The following is a 12,392-nucleotide window of genomic DNA, read 5'->3' as shown; positions in this document are numbered from 1 at the left end:
AAACAGAAGACTGAAAAAGCTGGCTTAAAACTCAACATTCAAAAAACGAAAATCATGGCATCTGGTCCCATTACTTCATGGCAAATAGATGGGGAAACAATGGAAACAGTGAGAGACTTTGCTTTGGGGGGCTCCAAAATCACTGTAGATGGTGACTGAAGCCATGAAATCAAAAGATTCTTGCTCCTTGGAAGAAAAACGGTGACCAACATAGCATATTAAAAAGCAGAGACATTACTTTACCAACAAAGGTCTGTCTCGCCAAAGCTATGTTTTTTCCAGTAGTCATGTATGGATGTGAGAGTTGAACCATAAAGAAAGCTGAGTGCCAAAGAATTGATGCTTTTGAACTGTGGTGTTGGAGAAGACTCTTGAGAGTCCCTTGGACTGAAAGGAGATCAAACTAGTCAATCCTAGAGGAGATCAGTCCTGAATATTCATTGGAAGGACTGACGCTGAAGCTGAAGCTCCAATACTTTGGCCCTTGATGCATAGAACTGACTCATTGGAAAAGACTCTGATGCTGGGAAAGATTGAAGGCAGGAGGAGAAGGGGACAACAGAGGATGAGATGGTTGGATGGCATCACCAACTCAATGGAAATGAGTTTGAGCAAGCTCCAGAAGGTGGTGATGGATGGGAAGCCCAACATGCTGTAGTCCATGGGGTTGCAAAGAGTGGGACATGACTGAACTGAATTGAGCCATAAAAAAGAAGGAAATTCTATTGTTTGTGACAACATAGATGAACCAATGGAGCACATTATGCTAAGTGAAATAAGCCAGATGCAGAAAGAAAAATACTGTATATTCCCTGGTGACAAAGTGGCAAAGAACCTACCTGCCAATGCAGGAGACACAGAAGACAGGGGTTCAATCCCTGGGTCAGGGAGATCCCTGGAGAAGGAAATGGAAACCCACTCCAGTATTCTTGCCTGGGAAATCCCATGGACAAAGGAGCCTGGTGGGCTGCAGTCCATGTGGTCCCAAAAGAGTTAGACACAACTCAACAACTAAACAACAAGTAACCAGATTAAAAGAGTACTCACAAGAAAACATCAAAGTAGAGCTGTGGGTAGTGATGGTCATTAGCAAGAGATGGAGGTGTTTATTTATAGGCATGCCACTGTGAACCTAATAAGGATTTGGAGCAAAATGGGGCTTGCTAACACAAGGCTGAAGACCTGCCATCTGGACCAGAATGGGTAGGCTTTTGGGCAGTCATGGGGATGAATCTAGGGGAAGAGGCTGGAATAAGTAGAAAGAGGAAGAAAGGCAGGAGTCGTCCTCGGCACTCATGTGAGGTTCAACTGGGTAGTTAGAAGATGCTTCCAGGGGAGTAGTCAGAGACGCTGGCCCTGTCTACTGCTCTCTGCAGATACTTCTGCCTTCCCACAAGTAAGAATAGGTTGTTTCAGAAACACTGCCAGGCATTCCTGGGTCTAAAAGCGGTTTACCAAAATAAAAACAATCATTATAATGCTGAAATATTTAAAGGTTTACAAACCCAAATCCCCCAAATTCAAATGACTCTCTTAAATGACGGTCTGGTGTAGTGTAAATTAGCTGGTTTTTCCCAGGGGTCTACCTATTAGGGCACCTGCTGGGATCAGTTTCTCAGCAGTTACCTATCATTACTTTGGGAAAGCTTGAAAACAGCAAATTATTTTTCTAGGATGAGAAAGTAATGACTTTGTACCTGTTCAAATTCCTGAGATTACAATTTGCAACACTCAATATTCTTTTCAATTCTATCTGCTCCTAATAGAGATATAAATATTCAACGGTGAAAACTGAGTTAAGGGGATAATTACTGGATTAGGGTAAAGTTACAATTATAGTAATTTGATGATTTCAATTACTCTGGCTTTCTCTTTGACAAGTATGACTGAAACAAGTTGAAACTGGAATCCATAGGTCATATAAAGACAAGATTACTAGACAACATTTGGTATGGAAATATTCACTCCTAGATATGCCTCATTAGAATCACAGTCAGAAAACACTGTCAATCATTCCTTCTACATAAGAAATTGGCACATGCTGTCTGACCCAATAACATTCATTCTATTCCTCTTGTCCCCAGTAAAATGTTATCAAGGAAACAATCAATCATTATCCAATATCACAGTCTGTCAATGGCTGCTTCTCAAACACTGGATGGAGCAAGGCAGTCTCCACTCAAATCCTGGCTCCTTCAGAGACTCGAGATATGATATATGTGAGCTCTCTGGTCTCGGAAATCCAGATGTTGCTCGAAGCATGGCTCTTCAAATTCTTGAATTTGAAATATGTGAGTGTCTTCCCTTTTACTTTCTCCAATGTCAAAAACCAAACAAAGTGAAACAGCAGCAACCAAAACACCAAAATGATGCATGAAAAAATGCATTATTTAAAGAGAAAAAGGAGGAAAATATTTCCAGAATTGAAAAAGTCCTGCTATTATTCAACCTGCATGGTTTCCAAAATTGAAATCAACTCTTTGCACAGTTCCTAGGAATTTCTTTCATCCAGTGATTCTCAACCACAAGTGATTTTGCTCCACAGGGGACATTTGGCAATCTCTGGTGACATTCTAGGTTGTCATAACTTGAGGGAGGTCTACTTGGATGTACTGGGTAGATGTCCGGGACGCTGATAAATATCTCACAGTGCATGGCACAGCCCCTGCCCCCTGCATTACAAAGAATTATCCCATCCAAAATGTCAATAGAGGTTGGGAAGTTCTGCTTAACTCAATTACAAATGATGCATCCTTGGGGATGGTGTTTAACTGGACTAAATAGAGAAGTTCTTTATTCATTCCATGTGTTTCAGAAGAGAGACTAATTCAAGATTATGGCTGAGAGAGTACGAGTTGCCAGACACTGGCAAAGTGGGACAACTTCAGATTTGACATGTGTGGAAAACCTCTTATGTGCTAGCTTCCTAGATATATTTTTTAAAATGACTCTATTTATTTATTTTTGGCTGTACTGGGTCTTCATTGCTGCCTGCAGACTTTTCTCTAGTTGCAGAGAGTAGGTGCTACTCTCTAGTTGCATGGGCTTCTCATTGCAGTGGCTTCTTTTGTTGCAAAGCAGGGGATCTGGGAACAAGGGATTCAGTAGTTGCAGCAACTGGGCTTAGTAGTTGCGGCTCCCAGGCTCTAGAGCACAGGCTCAATAGTTGTGGCACACAGGCTTATCTGCCCTCCACGTGTGGGATCTTCCCAGACCAGGGATCAAACACGTGTCTCCTGCATTGGCAGGCAGATTTTTTTTTTACCACTGAGCCACCAGGGAAGCCCTCCTAGGTATCTGTTTTTAATCTGCAGAGTAATCCTCTGATGTATATAGAACTATGCTCATTTAAAGAAGCCCAATCTAAGAGATTAAGAGAAGTTTAAACATGACCAAAGTCTTTTGGCTGGGTAGGGAGCCAAGATTCACTTGCAGGACTTACTTCCCATGGTATTAGGAAGTAGAAGGTGGTACCCGCCACACAGCAGCACGTGCTGGAGGAAATGATGTGACAGAAACTGAGATCCCTCATACCACTTCTGTGCACCCTTCCCTAGCTTCGGCACGATTCTGCTCATAACAGATGTATCTGTGACTTTGTTTAGAAGACATCCTTAGATGCCAAGAGTCACTTGGCCTGCCCACATGGAAAGCCCACAGTGCCTGGGATTCTACGTGGCCCTGAGCAGCCCTCAGCCAGCAACTCAGGCCCCTCAAAGTACAGAAGTCTAGCTCCTGCTCTCAAGGAAAGGCAAAGGCTGAGAAGTAACACCTACCCCAGAGCTCCCCCATGGGATGAGGCTGGAGTACCCCCTGTGGGAGCTCACCTACAATCCCACTCTTCCCCATCCTGCACACCCCATCCACTCACCTTTTTCTTCTGAGAACACTTTCTTAAGAAATCACTTGCACACAAATCCTTGTCTCCAAGTCTGCTGCTAGGGGCACCTAATGCATAAAAAGAGATAGTGTGGAGGCCAGGGAGGTTGGGGATGCTTCTCAAAGTAAAAGGACATTGAACTGGAGGATCGTGGGAGAAAAGCTCAGCAAGATAGGTGGCATCCAGGACCAACTAAGGAATCTACATGCAGCCTGTGAGCAATGGAAAACTATCCTCAATTTTTTTTTTTTTAGTAAGGGTGAGCATTCTCCATGAAATGGAATCCCCTCATTAATAAACCTTAGTTGATTCTAAAAGCAAGTTATTGGATATTTTCCAAGTGTATTAGTAAGTAATGGGGAACTTGCAAGTACAGCAAAATGTAATAAAGGAAAATGAAAAATTCTTACAAAGTGAAAGACTTCTCTCTATAACAAGTTAAGTTTCTAACATGAAAGGAAAACTATCGACACTTGGTCTCTCAGAAAACTACGGTCATTTTTTGTTTGCTTTACTATTGACTATTCCCTACCTGCTTACTATGTGCCAAGCATTCAATAAAATTAGTTAAGGAGTAAATCTTAAGGTTAAACACTGAAATCATTTTCTGGGTTTTTAAAGTCTATGTGTTATACATATAACAAGAAGAGAGACATTACAACATTAAATCTTAGTCTGAGGCCTAAAAAGTAAGTTATTAATGATAATTGTGTAGAAATACGTCTAAACTTTTAAATGCCTAAAATATTCTGAAATAATTGATTTTGATGTAACACAGAAGCTTAGATTTTAGTGTATACTTGATAGTGTTACAATTCAATTTTAGTAGAACATGTATTCCCCAGATTCATTGGTCAGCAAGCTTTTACTGTAAGGAGATAAGAATTATTCGAGGTTTTGTAGGTCAGATGGTTTCTGTCACAATTAGTCAACATGGCTCTGCAGTGTAAAAGTAGATAGATAATACAAAACTTCATGAGTGCAACCGTGTTCCAATAAAACTTTACACTGAAATGTGATTTTCATGTAATGCTCATATGTCACAAAATATTTTGATTTTTTTAAACCACTTAAAAACACAAAAACCATTCACAGCTCACGAGCAGGCTGCAGAAAAACAGGCAGTGGGGTGGGTTTGGTTCAACAAACTAGGGTCCTAGTTTTGGGTGTCCCCAAAGTAGGGCTAAGGCAAAGGTTTGCGGGTGCAGATAGTTTATTTGGGAGGTGACCCCAGGAAGTAGGAGTGAAGGAGTATGAAGAGAGAGAAAGACTGGAAAAGAGAAACAGCCAACAAAGGATGTGGAATCATATCCATTACTGAGGGCAGCTGGACTCAATGTCACCAGGGACTCTCTGAGAAACCAGTAGAATGTGCTCAGACACTCCCCTCTAAAGGATGGGGGGCTCCAGATGGCAGTGCCAAACTGAAAGCATGAAGAACAAAAACCTCATATGCCTAAGCTTTTGCCTTGAGGCACAGATTAAAATCAAAGACTTTCTGTAACATGCTTTAAAACATTTTCTCTCTTAGAGCAATAAAAATAAAATACCCAAAAATCTAACTCTGACTTTGAGTCTGATCACATTCAAGTTTGCCTGCTGAATCATAGTAGCGGTTGGATTCATAGCCCTGCCATGTCTTTGATGTGAGTGAAGACAGTGCTCTGCAAAGAGTGCAATTTTAGCAGTTCGAATGGAAATATCTAGAACACTTTGACGAATACTCTGAATCCCCAATTCCCCGTGAAGTGCTTCCCACTGGGCCTCGTGAGTCTGCAGAGCAGTTCTCCTACCCTTGCTTAGAGAAACTCTTACTACCTTGCCTGAGTGTGTGCCTTCATAGAACAAATTAATATTTTGTAGCCAACCAGTCATTGTTACTCAGTCAATAACCATAATCAGAGTTCAGCATGCCCTGGGAGAGAGGCTGAGGATGGCATCAAACTTAACAGAAGGTTTCTATAATGGAGGACCTTTAGGAATTTGTTTGAAAATCAGAGGGATATTTTTGGGAACAGATCTTGAGGATTTTGAACCCAAAGGAAAGAATATATAAAAGAAGAATAAAAAGAATGTAATGCACAATAAGAAACAATACATATTTCAGGGAATGGGAATGGGAATGCTGGGGCGTAACTAGAGGAGTTACTGACTACTATTCTGGAGTAGTCAGACACTTGCCTGTTCACGGTTCAGCTGTTTGCAGCAGCTGCAAATGCCCATGGATGCAGATGTGCTAAGTTAGTAATACATGCGTGGGTCAGTATGAGTTTCCTATTGCTGCTGTAAGAAACTACTACAAACTCGGCGGCTTTTAAAAACACAAATCTATTCCCTTACAATTGTGGAGGTCAGAAGTCTAAAATGGATCTCCCTGAGCTAAGATCAAAGTGTCCCCTGGAGCCTTCAGACGAGTGCTCCCAAATCAATACCCTCTCTTGGATCCAACCTTTTGCTCTCTCCTCCTGAATCCAGCACTCTCAAGCTCCAGTACCATAGTTCTCTTCTGGACACTAACACCATACGTTGGCTGGCTCCTGCAGCAATTTTGGCACACAGTCCCCTTTCTCCCTTGGAAAGTCAGTGCTTCTGGCAGGGCTGTGTTGTGACATCACCCCAATTTCTCTTCTAACTGGCTGCAGGATATAAAAGCATTCTATCCCTGTTTGCCACCTTTGAAAGTTTTAACAATCCCACCTTCCAAGTTCTATTTTAGAGTGAGCTTCCTCAGATCATTTCTGGCACCAGATCTCTTAGGTTGTAGGAGTGTTCTTGGGAACACAAGTAAAGGTATGAGGAAAGCAGGTTTGGGCACATACAGAAGTTAACTGCAATGTTTTCACAACCTTGGCCTTAGGCGAGCATATGTGAAGCAATCTGAAACTGAGACGGTCCCTTAAAGGATCCTGCCTCGAGGCAAGAGGGCCAGGGATTCCTACCGCATCAGCTAATCAACGGCTGTGGCGGTCCCTGAGGAAGGGCCGTGACCCTTGTGATGTGGCTTTCTTCAGAGAAGGGCAATTCCCAAAAAGGGACTTCAGCATCCAGCAGATGGGGGGATGGGCGCCTCAGTCCCCAAGGAAACCTGGGTGACAGATAGCATCTACTACTGGGCAATGGTAAAAAGCAAACAAACAAACAAACAAACAAAAACAAATCAAAAGTTTTTAATAGCATTGCCCCAGCAGCTTTGATATGTTGAGAGGACTTTTCCTGGCCCCAAGGTGGAAGCTGTGGGGTCTTGGACCTAACATCTAACAGTGGCGGGGTCTGGCCCTTCTCCTTGTCATTGGTTGCCAAGAACAGAACCTGACAAATCAAAGGACCTCCCCCAAAGGACAGGAACTATTTTAAACTCCCATTTGTGCTAATGCCTGTTTCATCGCATCTCTCTCAGGCCCTTGTGGCAAGGGAAGGGAGCTGAGGAAAAGTGTACCTTGAATGAGCCTTATCATGTCCCTGATAAGAAAGTGAGGACAAGGAGCTCCATAATTAGTAGGCAGGCAGCAGACTTGGGTAAAATTGTCCAAGAAGCAGCCACATAATCTATTATCAGGCCTCTACTGGCATCAAGTTCACGACCACCTGAGAACACCATGAGGTCAGCCTTGCTCCAGCTGCCAACTCCTTAGTGCCAAGTTCTCCACGTTTGTGACACCAGAAGGCCTTGTCTCGAATCCAATGATAATATATTTCATAGATAATGGATCTGGAGCCCAGTGAGTTGAATGATGAGAAAGGTCAACATGCAAAATGCTTCACTGAAGAAAATGGGTCAAAGGCAAAATGAGGGTTATGATTCTGAAGAGAGGTAACTTATATATGGCCTTGGTTGCTATATGGTGAATTTCTTGGGAGAACACACCTCCCTGGGCTGGGAGCTCCATTAGGGGGAGTCAGAGAATTAAATGCAAGGACGTGAGAGGAAGGAACACCTCCATTTCCTTCAGCATTTAAAGTATTCTCTCATCAGCGCCCTCTGACACTCCCTCAGTTCTAGCTTTCTTCATGAAAGGCCATTTAAAACATATATGAAACAGGACTTCCCTGGTGGTACAGTGGATAGGAATCCGCCTGCCAATTCAGGCGACACGGGTTCAATCCCTGGTCCAGGAAGATTCCAAATGCCACGGAGCAACTAAGCCCTCTGGCCAAAAGTACTGAGCCCATGTGCCATAACTACTGAAGCCTCTACTCCACAACACGAGAAGTCACTGCAGTGAGAAGCCCACACACTGCAATGAAGAGGAGCCCCTGCTCACCACAACTAGAGAAAGCCCACGTACAGTAACCAAGACTCGGTGCAAGCGGAAATAAATAAAGAAAGCATATATGATGTACACTCATGTTCACAGCAACATTATTCAGAACAGCTAAAATGTGGATTCAATTCATGTATGCACTGACAGAGGACTGGATATACACATTATGGAATATTATTTAGCCTGTAAAAGGAAGGAATTCTGCAATATGCAGGAACATGAGTGAACCTGGAGAACACTATACTAAGTGGAATAAGCCAGTCTCAGAAACATACATATTGCAAGATTCCATTTATACAAGGTACATAAAGTACTCAAAGCAATAACAGTAGAAAGTATAATAGTGATTGCCCAGAGCTGGGGGATGGGAGATTATGGGGTCATTGTTTAATGGGTATAGTTTCACCTTTTACAAGATGTTAAGAATTACAGGAGTGGGTGGTAGTGATGGCTGCACAGCAACATGAATGCATTCAATACCATCGATCTGTGCACTTAAAAATGGTTAAGATGGTAAATTTTATGTTCCATGTATTTTACTATAATATTCAAAAATAAAGCATATATGAAGCCAAGAACAGAGAAAAAGCAAAGACAAATCGATAAATTAAAAATAAAAGAAAGTTAATTTGTTCATTTTAAAGTTTTTTTAAAAAATAAATCCACTCAAAATAAATAACAGGAAGGATAAATAGATGAAATAGATGAGACTTTAAATGAGGAAGTCAAGAATAAGACAGGAGAAAATCAAAAGATAAAACAAAAATAGTAATAAGTATAAGAGAAAATGGAAAATTAATATGAATAACAAAGTGAGATCCAGTGAGAAAAGCAACAAAAACAGAAACTGAAGGTGGTATGGTTAAAATAAACTTTAAAATATTTTGGTTAAAAGGTGAGGTTAAGAATTAGTAGGAAAAAAGGGGAAATCTGGCTGGATTGTGTCAGAGGTGAAGTTCTAGGTGAAGTCCTGGGGCTGGAGTGGCATTTGGCTGACATAGCAGGAGTATGTCCCACACAGACTGAGATCCCAGGCTGCTATCAGGCAAGGTCCATGCCAGGTATTTTAATAGAAAAAATTAATCTGGAGAATTGACTGAACTGTTGTCAGAGAAACCATAAGAGAAAGGTAGGAAACTACAGCAGCAACCTGTCCCTATAGACGAGGTTAGAGTTATTGGAATTTAAAGGTTTGGAGTCCCACGGAATTGGAACCCAGACCTGGGGGCATGGGTGGGAGGGGCGGGCACTGTCCAGCTGGTCCTGATACCTCTGAGGGGTCCAAATGGGCATACTACTAGGAGTGTGGCAAGTACTGAAACCAACTGCCACTGTCAGACTGAAGAACCACTGCTGTGGTGACTGACAGGAACAAAAGTGGACAGGAAAAAACAGCTGCCTTCTCCTCCCAACTTTGAAGGCCCCCTCTAGTGCCCCCTACTGGCAGAGCCTGGCAAAGTTTTGCAAAGTCTCATCCGTAGCATAACAAAACACAGCGCGGTCCAGTCTGGTTGTCACTAGAAACAAGCAGCTATTTAAGTTTCAGTTGAAATCATGAAAATTAAGTGAAATTAAAAATTCAGTTCCTCAGTTGCGCTAGCTGCATTTAGAGTGTTCAAGAGTCACGTGTGGCTAGTGGCTACCGTGTTGTAGGAGATTGTGAGGCCCTAAATCACCTAAGAAGGAATGTAATTCATCTGGATTAGTTTCACTTCCTATGTTGAATCTTCAGACCCAGAGGAACCATCCATACTGTAGCAAAGGCACTCTTGCTTCAAACAAATAATGATATTATGTCATTTAAAAATAACTTTTCTTCAATATGATGGTGGTGGCAGGACACTGGCAATATTTTATTAAGCATTTACATTTAAGAGCCAGGTCCTGTGCAAAGTATTTTGATTTCAGGATTTCATTTAATAACACAACACTAACAGCTGAGTACTTTTTTGATCCCATCTTACAGATATAGAGCCTGGAATTTAGGGTGGGTAAGGAACTTGTCAAAGCCACACAGTTGACAGCCAAACCCTTGACTTAATCTCTGGAATATATTGTCTCAGGCTATAAAATTGTTACAAGGAGATTTTATTTGCTTGCCATGGTTTGGTAGAACATTATTTCCTCAGAAAAAAATTAATTGGGCCAAGAAAACCAACAATAGTGGTGCTTAATAACATAAGGAATTATGACAATGAAAGTAATTCTACTTTAATAGAATTCACTCTTAGCAGACTTGCAACAACCCAGTGAGGAGAAATAAAGGCTCTTTCTGGTTTTATGTGGAGTCATCACACTCCATCAGATTCAATGTTTAGAAATATCTTGGATTGAATCATACACCTTTCAAATGGGTTTCCCTAGTGGCTCAGATGGTAAAGAATCGGCCTGCAATGTGGAAAACCCAGATTTGATCCCTGGTTCAGGAAGATCCCCTGGAGAAGGGAATGATTTGTTTGCAAGATGATTGCTTAATTTATGAATAGAGATTAAACCTCCTTGTGTCCTCATTTTCTATTGCATTAACGACACAGTTATCTAAGTTACGTTAATCAGAGGCCACATGATCAAAACATGACTGGGTCAGTCATTAGCTTTGTGATATTAAATAGCTATGAAGTTCCTCTAAGCTTTAGTTTCCTTATCTCATATGGATATTGTGAGAATTAAATCAGATCATAGATATACGTAAACAATGCTGAACATTCTTGGACATGTATGATAGTGCTATTATCAATGGATGTTAGGTGGTCCTGTAACAGAAGGCAAAAGAGACCGAAACAATCATTTCTTGTATTTCAAGCATGTCTACAGTTATTTGTTCACTCAACAAATATTTGTCAAACGCCTACTATGTGCCATACACTATCGCAGGTTCTTCGGACATATCAATGAACAGATCAGACAAAAATCTGTGCCATTATGGGACTAACATTATATCTAGTTAACATCCATTTTATAAAAGACATTATCCCATTTGTCACAAATATAAATAGGAATCCTCCCTGTCTTTACAAATTTTATATTCCATTACGTTAAAAAGCATGTAAAACACCCTCTAAAAGGAACATCTATGGACATATGAAGTATTCCTGGCAACAGGAATTAAACATGTAGTGGGATATGAGAGTTGGACCATAAAGAAAGCTGAGCACTGAAGAATTGATACTTTTGAACTGTGGTGTTGGAGAAGACTCTTGAGAGTCCCTTGGACTGTAAGGTGATCCAACCAGCCCATCCTAAAGGAAATCAGTCCTGAATATTCATTGGAAGGACTGATGCTGAAGCTGAAGCTCCAATACTTTGGCCACCTAATGCAAAGAGCTGACTGATTGGAAAAGACCCTGATGGTGGGAAAAATTGAAGGCAGGAGGAGAAGGAGACGACAGAGGATGAGATGGTTGGATGGCATCACCGACTCAATGGACATGAGTTTGAGCAAGCTCCAGGAGTTGGTGATGGACAGGGAAGCCTTGTGTGCTGCAGTCCATGGGGTCGCAAAGAGTCAGACATGACGGAGCGACAACTAACTAGGAAAAGATGCTAATTTAGGTATCAGAGAATCTAGGTTCTAGTCCTCTCTCTGCTTCTAGCTTCTTGTATTATCAATTATACTCTGTGAATTTCAGTTTTTCTCACCTGCCAAAATGGGAGTAGGTATTATCAGCAATAAAGTTATTTCTACACGTCTATTATACTCATACTAGCAAGATGCCACATTTATGAAGAGTAGAAAAATATAGTTTTTCATAGTTAACATCATAATCAGAGGCACTGTTGCCATTTTCTTGTCGCTAGTTGTGTCTGACTTTTTGCAACTACATGGACTGTAGCCCGCCAGGCTCCTCTTTCATGCGATTTCCCAGGCAAGAATACTGGAGTGGGTTGCCATTTCCCTCTCCAGGGGATCTTCCCAACCCAGGGATCAACCCTGCATCTCCTGCATTGCAGGCAGATTCTTTACCATTGAGCCACCTGAGAAGCTCAAATCAGAGGCACTACTATCATGCATAACTTGAGACGTAGCCTTTTAGGGGATTGCTTAGTTTTTCTACTGAAAATTGAAAAAGCAGCTCTTTGGATAGTCCCCAAAGCAGAGTTTGAGACAAAGAGATCATGTCAGCAGAGTGTTGGTGATTTGTTTGAGGGAATCACAAGAAGTTATAGTAAGAGAAAAGAACAGTGAGACAGGGGAGAAAGTCAACATCTGGGTGTGTTAGTGAAGTTGCTGTTTTAGCAATTGGGACCCA

Source organism: Oryx dammah, unplaced genomic scaffold (assembly GCF_014754425.2).
Source record: "Oryx dammah isolate SB20612 unplaced genomic scaffold, SCBI_Odam_1.1 HiC_scaffold_23, whole genome shotgun sequence".
Classification (NCBI taxonomy): Eukaryota; Metazoa; Chordata; class Mammalia; order Artiodactyla; family Bovidae; genus Oryx; species Oryx dammah.
Note: the sequence above shows the minus strand (reverse complement) of the source record.